This window comes from Scleropages formosus, unplaced genomic scaffold, assembly GCF_900964775.1.
Source record: "Scleropages formosus unplaced genomic scaffold, fSclFor1.1, whole genome shotgun sequence".
NCBI lineage: Eukaryota > Metazoa > Chordata > Actinopteri > Osteoglossiformes > Osteoglossidae > Scleropages > Scleropages formosus.
The window spans coordinates 139,591-149,054 of NW_021641052.1; the positions used below are offsets into that span (position 1 = coordinate 139,591).

General features: G+C 42.4%; 1 pseudogene; it reads right to left on the minus strand.

Moving 5' to 3' along the window:
- Positions 1–3,308: 3,308 nt before the first annotated feature.
- On the minus strand, positions 3,309–9,189 carry LOC108922603 (nuclear receptor subfamily 6 group A member 1-A-like; annotated as a pseudogene).
- Positions 9,190–9,464: the final 275 nt, after the last annotated feature.

Sequence of the window (9,464 nt, forward strand, 5' to 3'; positions counted from 1 at the left end):
AAGAGAGTAGAGGGGTCAGAGAAACACCAAAGACAAAACTGATAGCTTTTTTGGTGACTAGTTCTATCTGTGGCAAGAGAACATATTTCATACTTAACTGATTGACATTCAGAATCTGGCTTCTTCTGACATGCACATGAGGACAATCCTTATTTAGTTTTTTACAGTATGTTCATACATACACTGAAGTATGATCTGCCTTTTCTTCCGGATTTCCATCTGTCCCACCACAGGCCTTCCGTACAGGACCAAATCATGGCATGTAATGTTGTTACTGTATTTTCTACAGACAAAAGGAAAATATCCAAAGACTTTCCACAAGCAACATTTTTTTTGGTTTCACCAGACTGTGCAATCAGACCAGTTTATTATCAGTTTACTGTGAATTGAATAGCGCTTCCCATTTAGAACAAAAAATGACTCTGGCTTATATATTAAAAAAGACATTCATCATGTAGGACATTCAGTGAAAACACAATGTTCTTCATCCAATGTGTGACAGTGACTAATTAATTACCTGTATAACCTTTTATGAAAAACAACAGGTGAAACTGACCACCCTGGAGCCAAAATGGAAATCACATGGAAATCAAAGAAAGCTTGTATACCGAATTGCTTAAAATAGACTTTTGGAAATCTGTGCTTAGAAGAAACTTTTCTAAAGCCAATTTTAAGGATGTTGACTTTATGAAAAAAATACAAATATGTTCAGTATTAATGAAACTGAATTTTATACTCCAATGTTTTTACATAATATTCATTGACATGCCCATGGTTTTATTTGGCTCCTTTGTCGCAAGAAAAAAGTTGTACATAGTCACTAAAACCTTTATTCCCCCATATTTCATAACCAACACTAATAAAAATTACAACTGTTAGACCTTACAGAGCAAAATTAACAGGTTTGCACATTGCTAATGTAACTGATTTTTCTCACTTGATACACACTCTCCCATCGGAAGACTGTGCGTAGCAATCGACGCATCCAAGTTACCCAAACTACAGGGTGAATGGTCAGGAAATGATGCTTGCTGAAGGAATCCAGCAACAGTGAGGTAAATAAAACAGCATAATAAAATGAATATGTTTAACAAACTAAACAGAGCAATGACCAAGTGATGCTGAAATTAGGCTTGGTGTTGAAATCATTTCTTTATTATCTACCAGGACAGAGTATTCAGTAAGAGTATTATTCTACATTGTGACCCATAGTGGGGGTGGGGCTTCCTTGAAGGACTGATTCCTGAGTTTCACAGGACCTGACAAAGCCTGACCCACCTGACTCTCAGAAAGTGCCACCCTAGGGGCCGACCATAACCACACACAGTGTCACTAGAACTGAACATTAAGTGGTGTGAATTTAATGTCCTGAACAAGTGTATCCTAACTGATGCTCCACCCCACCACATTTTCACAAAGCCATATTCACCTATGAAAATAAAATGGAAAACTTAGTCACACCAGTCTTGTAGCCTTTAATCAAAGTTTTAAAAATAACCAAACACTATTCAAAACCAAACAAATCACAGCTTATTTGTGTCCATTTGAAAGAACGTCATTCCCAAGAAAAGCTGCCACTTTGATATGGCAAATTCTGTGAAAACTAAAGGCAACAATGAAAGCCACTTCAAGGGTGATATTACAAAGTAGAATGAAAAGGGAAAATGGGACAGAGGTGGTATTTGCCTGTTGGCTGGTACTCATTGCTTTCTCCTTAGTGTGTGTGGACAGAGACTGAATGGTGACAGAAACCATGAAGTCACATCTGATGGCGATCTCCAAGACTCACCATTGGACCATTTCCAATTGTCTCTACCGCTCAGCCACAAGAAAGCTCTGTGGTCGGTGCACTGTGGATAACATGGATTGCTTCTTTCATGGAGGCAGCAAAATATGAAAAGAATGTAAAAATCTGTCCCTCAAAGGCTCAGAAAAAAAATCTGATCCATGTGAAGACCAAAAAGACCCTTCTGTAAATAAACATAAATTAAAAAAAAAAAAAAAAAAAAAAATATCTATGAAAGAACTTCCAGTATTTTAGAACTTACATTCTAATATGTTGTCAGGACGATAATACCTGAGAAACTTGATTACACTGAATGCCCCAACGCACTCGCTTTACCCTGTTTAAAAAACAAGTCAGTAAGGACTTGATGTAGGCATCCAAAAACATCACCTGTATGGCAACCATCCCTCACACACCTGGCCCACAATGACCTGGCAGATGGTAAATGTATGTTATGTCAGAAACAGCTTTAAGTGTGAAATGAGTGTATATAGACATACAAAAACATGGCATACCTGCCAAGTCCCCTGGATATGGATCACAGGCCAGCAGGCAACCCACTGAGATAACAAACCCATCCACTCTCCTCTCCAAAGCAGCATACTTCTCCATAATCCCTGAGTGTATCTCCCCAGCTTACAGGCATCTCTTTGACTACACTAACCAACCCCAAGCACCGTTGGACCCACCAACACACACCTGTATACCTTCATGTTACCACCATCCCATTTCTCTAGAATGATCCTGTTCTAGACTTGTGGGAAATACCCGTAACTCTGTATGAACACTGGAGTCTCTTCAGTAAAAACAAGGTATAACTGTCCATGTGCGCTATAATGAGGAAAACAGACACATATTTCAAATGCATCCACGTGTGTTCAGACTCATAATTCTGCATACACAAACAAGTACTATATATTAATAGGCAGAAGAAATGATAAATTCAATTACTTTGGGAAAGTTCACATGTGTTTTTGGGTAACAATCTTTGGTAACAATTAATAAAAACAACATTGATTTATAACCGCAACAAGGCAACTTCCATACTTTCTAAAATATTTCAGATAAAAGAAGATACAATTTACAGAAAATAAAAAAAAAAAAAAAATTCCACATCAGAAAGTGGTACCTGAATAGTAAAATGTTCCTGAGGTAGTATTTAAATAGAGACTATACTATAAGTCTCATATTTTATCCTCTAAACAGAAAGAAATAATATTTTATTTCTTTGAAAAAAAGTCTTAGCCTGAAAAATGGCAATAATAGTATTTCATTACTGGATAAAGACTTCTAAATGGCACAGTGGTGCATTTCTGTGCATTTTAGAACACATTCATGTGTCCACTGTATAGAGGATCATACATTCAGTTCTGTCGTGTAATAAATATGCAAAGAAATAAAACAAACAAGAGTAGTTCTGATAAAAAGCTGCTGTCAGCTACATTCACAAAGGGGATATGCCCCCTATCTGTCGACCCCCTCTTCTGGTGGGAGGGTTCTAGCTGCTGGGGAGTCAGGTACTTCAGCTCCCAGGAGCAAAGCCCACAGCTAGGCATGGCGAGGTCTCTGGTGCGAAGCTCGTGGAGCTGCCTCGACTGGAGTGTAATACTGCTTTGACAGCATTGGGAGTGTTCCAGCGGAATATTCACCATCTTTCCTGTGAACACAGAAGGTGCTTAGAAGTAAACACAAAAACCCAATAGCCACATAGTTTGGTGGGGTTCAGGACCAGCTGTTACCTTTCTGAGATACCTGAGCAGAAAGCAAAGTCTTTGAATGGCTCTCTGCACAGTAGTGGTGTGTAGTAAGTGACACCCACGGCCACCTACCTGCGATACAGCGGATCTCCGGCAGACAAAACCATGAGCTCGGGGAAATCGACCTGGTTGATGAGGGTACTGGCGCTCTGTCAAGTCCTAGACATGCATACCAGTAGCGCTTATTCAGCTGCTCAGCTGGGGACACACCAGTGATCCCCTGAATGTCTGTAGAGAATGAAGATGGTACGCGCAACATAGTATCCATAACAGCCTTCAAGTGAAAATTTCACCTTATAATATCCCTGATGCGTTTTTTTATATAACAAACCATAATGTAATAGGAAACTGTTAAAAGTCCAAGTTACCTAGGCAAGGGATCAGATGGGCTGTGACATGCCTACTTGGTTGAGGAAGTTGATGGCTTTCATGCAAGATATTCCTCATTGCTGACCTTCAGCTGCTGAAACTTGCGGTACAGGTAATCAACCTCTCCATCAACTCCATGCCATCCTCAGTGAACCTGTAAAGACATTGTTAAGTAAACAATCAATCATTCAATCATACTTTACCTCCTTCAGGACGCACTTATGGAGATGGAACTGTGTTTGCAACAGCAAGGCCTGTTCCAGAAGTCAATCAAGTTCTAGAAGTCAATAAGACTGTTCCAAAAGCTTTCTGGAAACACAGGTAACCAGTGGAATTCAAACTTCTAAACTCTGAACAACATCTTAACAACAAATCTGAGCAACAGGAAGACAAGATGACATTCAAGGTATTTAAACTTTCTGCAAGCAAAATCTAGCAGTGTCTCCTTCAAATAAAGAACATAAAGTTTTGCTGTCGTTTTATATTGTTTGAAACCACAGGATACTCCTAACAACTTATACATGGTTCTCTGTGGGTGTGGGACACCGCATCAAAGGTTGTTGAAAACGAAATACATGGTTTTATGAAGAGGTGTTCTGATAAACCAGAAGGGATGCACAGTAACTCGAAAATGCACGGAACGCACAGGAAATGACGGAAATGCCGGGCACCTTGAAACGCAACTGCTTTCTCAAATTTTTGAGGCAAAAAAAGGAAAAATCAACAACACAATCCCCTTTCAGTGGCCAGCTCACCCCTGCAGCTCTTCGTTGGAGGGCTTGTACTTTGTAGTGACGTTGACAAGGTCACCGAACACCTGCGTACTGTAGATAGTGAGGCAGGAGAGCAGGAGAAGTTCCTGCCAAGTGGCGCTCAACAGACAGGTAAGGTCTTCAATGGATAGCTCGCAGAAGAAGGGCAACTTTTTGACCCAGGAGATTTGGCGGAACAGCAGCTCATCGGCTAGCCGGCACAGCAGGGCGAAGAGCTCCACCTGGGTGACCCTGTACCTTCCACAAAGGAGCACAAAACTAAATACCAACTGTGTATAGAAGTGATGGTGAACTGCTGCATTGCATTATGATGATTTGTTTAGAAGGGTGAATACAAATGCATTCGACACTATTTTATTTTGCCAGCTATAAGCGGTTTCAAAAAGTTATATTTATTTCACATTGTAAGCTAACAAACAAGGACAATTCTTCCTTGAACAAGAGACGAGAAAAATCCATGACCAGCACACAGTGCAATAACATGATCATAAGGCAGATGAGGACATTTACTCAATTTTGGTACTGATAGCTGATGACTGGCCACCATCACCCAGGCACTCACCCGTCTTCAACCTGCATGGGTGTCCTAAGAGGTGTCAGGTCCTCAGCTGCCACCAGTGATGTCACCAGGGTCTGTGATGAAGGGTACATGCCGTGGGGCTGGGGGGGCTGCAGGCTTGACTGTGGGGAGGTGTAGCTCAGTACATGTGGCAGGAACGGGTAGTGTTGGACCACCGATGTGGCGGTGTACTGGTCACCCAGTGCTGCACTGTAGCCATTCTCCAGCGATCGACTGCATAGACAAATGCATCAGTGTGATTTTGTGTCTCATCTCGCCACATATCTCGTGTTTGTTTACTCAAACGATGTACACATGTTGCATGATGTACAGATTTACTGCGGGGAATTTACACATACTTTTTGGGTTAAGCGGCTAGCTTAAGGGTGCGACTGCAGGGCTCTTCCTCACACTTGAACCTTTAACCTTACGCTTTGAACTTTGGTCTACTCTGCTGTTTGTGCCGTTTTCATGAACTCACAAACCTATTTACAGCATCATCTGAAAACTGCCATTTACCAGCAAAGACAGGACTCACACTAGAATCTAGATTCTGCACTGATGACTTCCAGGTTTATCAAAAGGAGGCTTGAGCAAGAAGACAGTGTGCACTGACCCTGAGATAAATGCATCGAGAACAAGTTATCATGTGTACCTCCGGCTGCGAAAGAACACTGACATGTAGTTACGCAGCCAATCACAGCGTTACTGCAAAGCGGAGGCATTTCAATGGGGGCGACAACAGAATACCTACTGTTCCTCAGTGATGCATTCAAACTCCAAACATAAAAAACCCTCCAAAATTTCCAGCTGTTTCTTTCACTTTTCACTTGCGAATAGGATGGAATACCAAAAAGGAAAGTGCCCTGAAGATGAAGTTTTACATAAGCAGATAACTATGAATTAATCAGTGTTTTTTCTCTTTAGTATTTAAAGGCAGGTTTGCAATTTTGTGTTGACATACCATCACTGTGACTCAACTGAGATGTTCGCTGGTGGGTTAGTGGCAGGTTCATTGCAATTACATTGAAAGAAATTTGATGGGGTAAGTGTGGGCAAGAGTTGTCAAGGGAAAAATAAATCAATGCTAGATTGTGCTGGTCCCCAAGGTCACGGACTCAAACCCCATCTCACTTCTGCCATAATTATATTCACCTTTGTAGATCCAACAACCACACCTTTGACCTAAGAGCTATGCCGGTTGCTCATGAAAAAGCATAAATATTAAAGGAATAATGCAAGTCAGACAACACAAAAATACTCTAAGAGGTGTGCGGTGTAGAAAATTGGGGCTCTGAGTTTCTCAGCTGGTCTTTCGTTGATTTCATTACTGAACCAATTTTATGCTTTGAGTAAATGACTCAGGCTGCATTATTTCTTCAAGAAAGCTGGCCTATCATTATGACAAAGAGCAATGCTGTGAACCATCCAAGGAAATCCCTGGGAGGCAAACATATTAAAAACTGTCAGGCTTCTTCACTGGATTGCATTCCTTCAAAACAAAATCGGCTCATTTTTGACACTCACTGATTGGTATGCAATGACACCTTTTCTGCTGTGCTAATGAAGCTCTAGGATGATGCTCACCAGGAGGACAGGGTGGAGGCCGGTGATGGCTGGCTACTCTCCGAGACACCGTTGCTGGGGGAACTGTTGTCGCTGTCTCCACTTGTGGCCCAACCGTGCTCTGGAATTACACCCTCCTTGAACTCCTGGCCACTCATGATACGCTCAATCTCCTCTTCTGAGATCTGAAATGAAGAGGAGTGAGTGCAGGTGCCGGGGCAGATTGGCCTGTTTTCTGATAGAACGTCTCACACTGCAAAAGTTCCAACCTGACAAACTAGTCTGCTTGTCTGATGCATAATGACTTTTCTGTCTTTCTCTCTTGTGCAATTTCCACCTCTCCCACACCACCCTTCCCAACACGAGAAGCGACGTCAGGTTTAAAAGGAAGTAGGAGTCAAGTTGTGACGGAGACTTGCAGAAGAAAGTATTTTACAAATATCAGGGCATCAGTGGCTGGTTCAGGCATTGTGTAGGTGGAAAAGCAACCCACTGAGACATTAATAAAACAAGCGAGCGGGCAGAACGCTTCCTCCATCTCTGTCGGCAACAGACGTTCCTCTGCACGGCGGAGCTTTTGCTCTCCTATTGTGGAGGAAGGCTACTCGGTGAACGGCCTGGAATTGCCATATTAAATGCCTTTTATTCTCTGTGCTGCTTCAGGATGCCGATTAAAGCTAATAATTTAAGGTAATCAGCCCAGCTGGGGGTGGGGGCTTTTGTATGGCAGCTGGCACAAGGACACCGATGCAGAGACAGCCATGGATATCAGAGACACTGACAAGCCAGCTGGGGCTTTAGACAAATGCTACGTGGGGAATGTTATCAAAAGCTATTCAGCAAATGCTTTAAGGACAGGGATGCGCTGGGGAGGGGAGGGGGCGCCTGAGTCATCACAAAAAGAACTCTTTAAGAGTCCAAAGCCCATCTACTGGAAATGATAGATTGGAAAAGATGAGTTGAAGCAAAGAACCGGAGGAAAACAAGGCTGGATGCCAGGCTGTTCAATGCACCTCCTAGCTTAGTGTTGCATAAAGGGCAGTAAATTAATAGCTGTCAGTAAAGCACCCTGTGTAATGCTGTTTTATGTCACTAGGGTGCACTAGTGTACTACCCCACATATCAACAGCCCCCTTCCCCCACTGCCTTAATGTAAATATACAGTCTTGCTCCATTTACATTAAGCAAATGCTTTTCCCCAAAACGACATACATCTCAGAGAAAAATTACAGTGAATGCATTACATCAACAGAAGGAGAGATCTGCATACAGTAACGTGATTCTAGATTTTTTGTTCCATCTAAAAGCTTTTCTCCCATTTGCACCTGGATATGTGAATTCACACACACACATAGTCTGAAACTGCTTGTCTCGAGTGGGGTCGCGGCAAACCGGAGCCTAACCCGGTAACACGGCGCAAGGCTGGAGGGGGGAGGGGACACACCCAGAAAGGGATGCCAGCCCGCCGCAAGGCACTCAAAGCAGGACTCGAACCCCAGACCTGCCAAAGGCATACGCCAAACCCGCCGCGCCACCACGCCCCCCATGATATGTGGATTCATTCAGGATAATTACCCTGCAAAAGTTTAAAGCCACTACTCATACCTTAGATGGCCACCTCATTAATTGCTACACCACCCGGTGGCAGACAGAAGAGAGTGCAACAGGTGTTATTTGACTCAGGATTTCATGGGTTTGATGTTTTTGGTGTAATGGACTATCAGGACTCACAGGACTCTCAACATTCATTGAAACTTGCCTTTCGGTTTTGGACATATGCTATTCAGTACGATGCACACACAGCTGACCGAACTCCAAGCACAACATGCAGCTCCGTAAAGCTGCCCCCACTACAGATTTTATTGTTTTTGTTTTTACGATAACAGAAATTACTTTTCGAAGCTGCGATGTCACCATGCCCCCCCCCCCACAGTAGCGTAGGACTCCAAAACAGAGTCCATTCATTAGCGTTGTTTTTATGTCTATTTGTGCTGTTTAAGGTAAGACTATTTTACTTTTTGAGATGTTAAGAGTATTAATACAAGAGGTCTCCCATAACACCACTCAGATCCATCTGTGACTGTCCTTCAGTATGACTTTCATGCCCTTTTGTGCCATTCAAACTATCATTCTATCGCTATTTAACTTTTTGGATTTGGGAAGTTCCACAATGCGGGAGGGATGTTCTTGGAGATGTTCTGTATCATGGTAAAAGCACAGTAACCCTTTGGCAGCCTGAGACTAGTCTAATAAGGTACCAGAGGGAGAGCAGAAAGAGGGATGCACAGGAAAAAGTCAAACGTCAAAGACAAGAAAAGGATACCTGGACAGGGCCGATGCTTTTGTTCCTTCCTCCCGGCATCCCATCCTCCCTGATTGCTGTGACAGAACGAGAGAGAAGCGTTAAGATAAAGTCATGATCCTACATTAATTTATTTATCTACCACTTCTTTCCAAAGCAACTTTTAATGTTTCACCCTTTTACAGAGTAGATTAATCTTTACTATTTTAATTTAGGATCACTACTATGGTCATGGGAGCTACAGCAGGAGGTGGGATTCAAACCTGGATTGTTTGAGTCTAAAGACAGCAGTTCAAACCATTATGACACCTGATGCCTCTGCTGAATGTGAGACCCAAACTAGGCATATGGT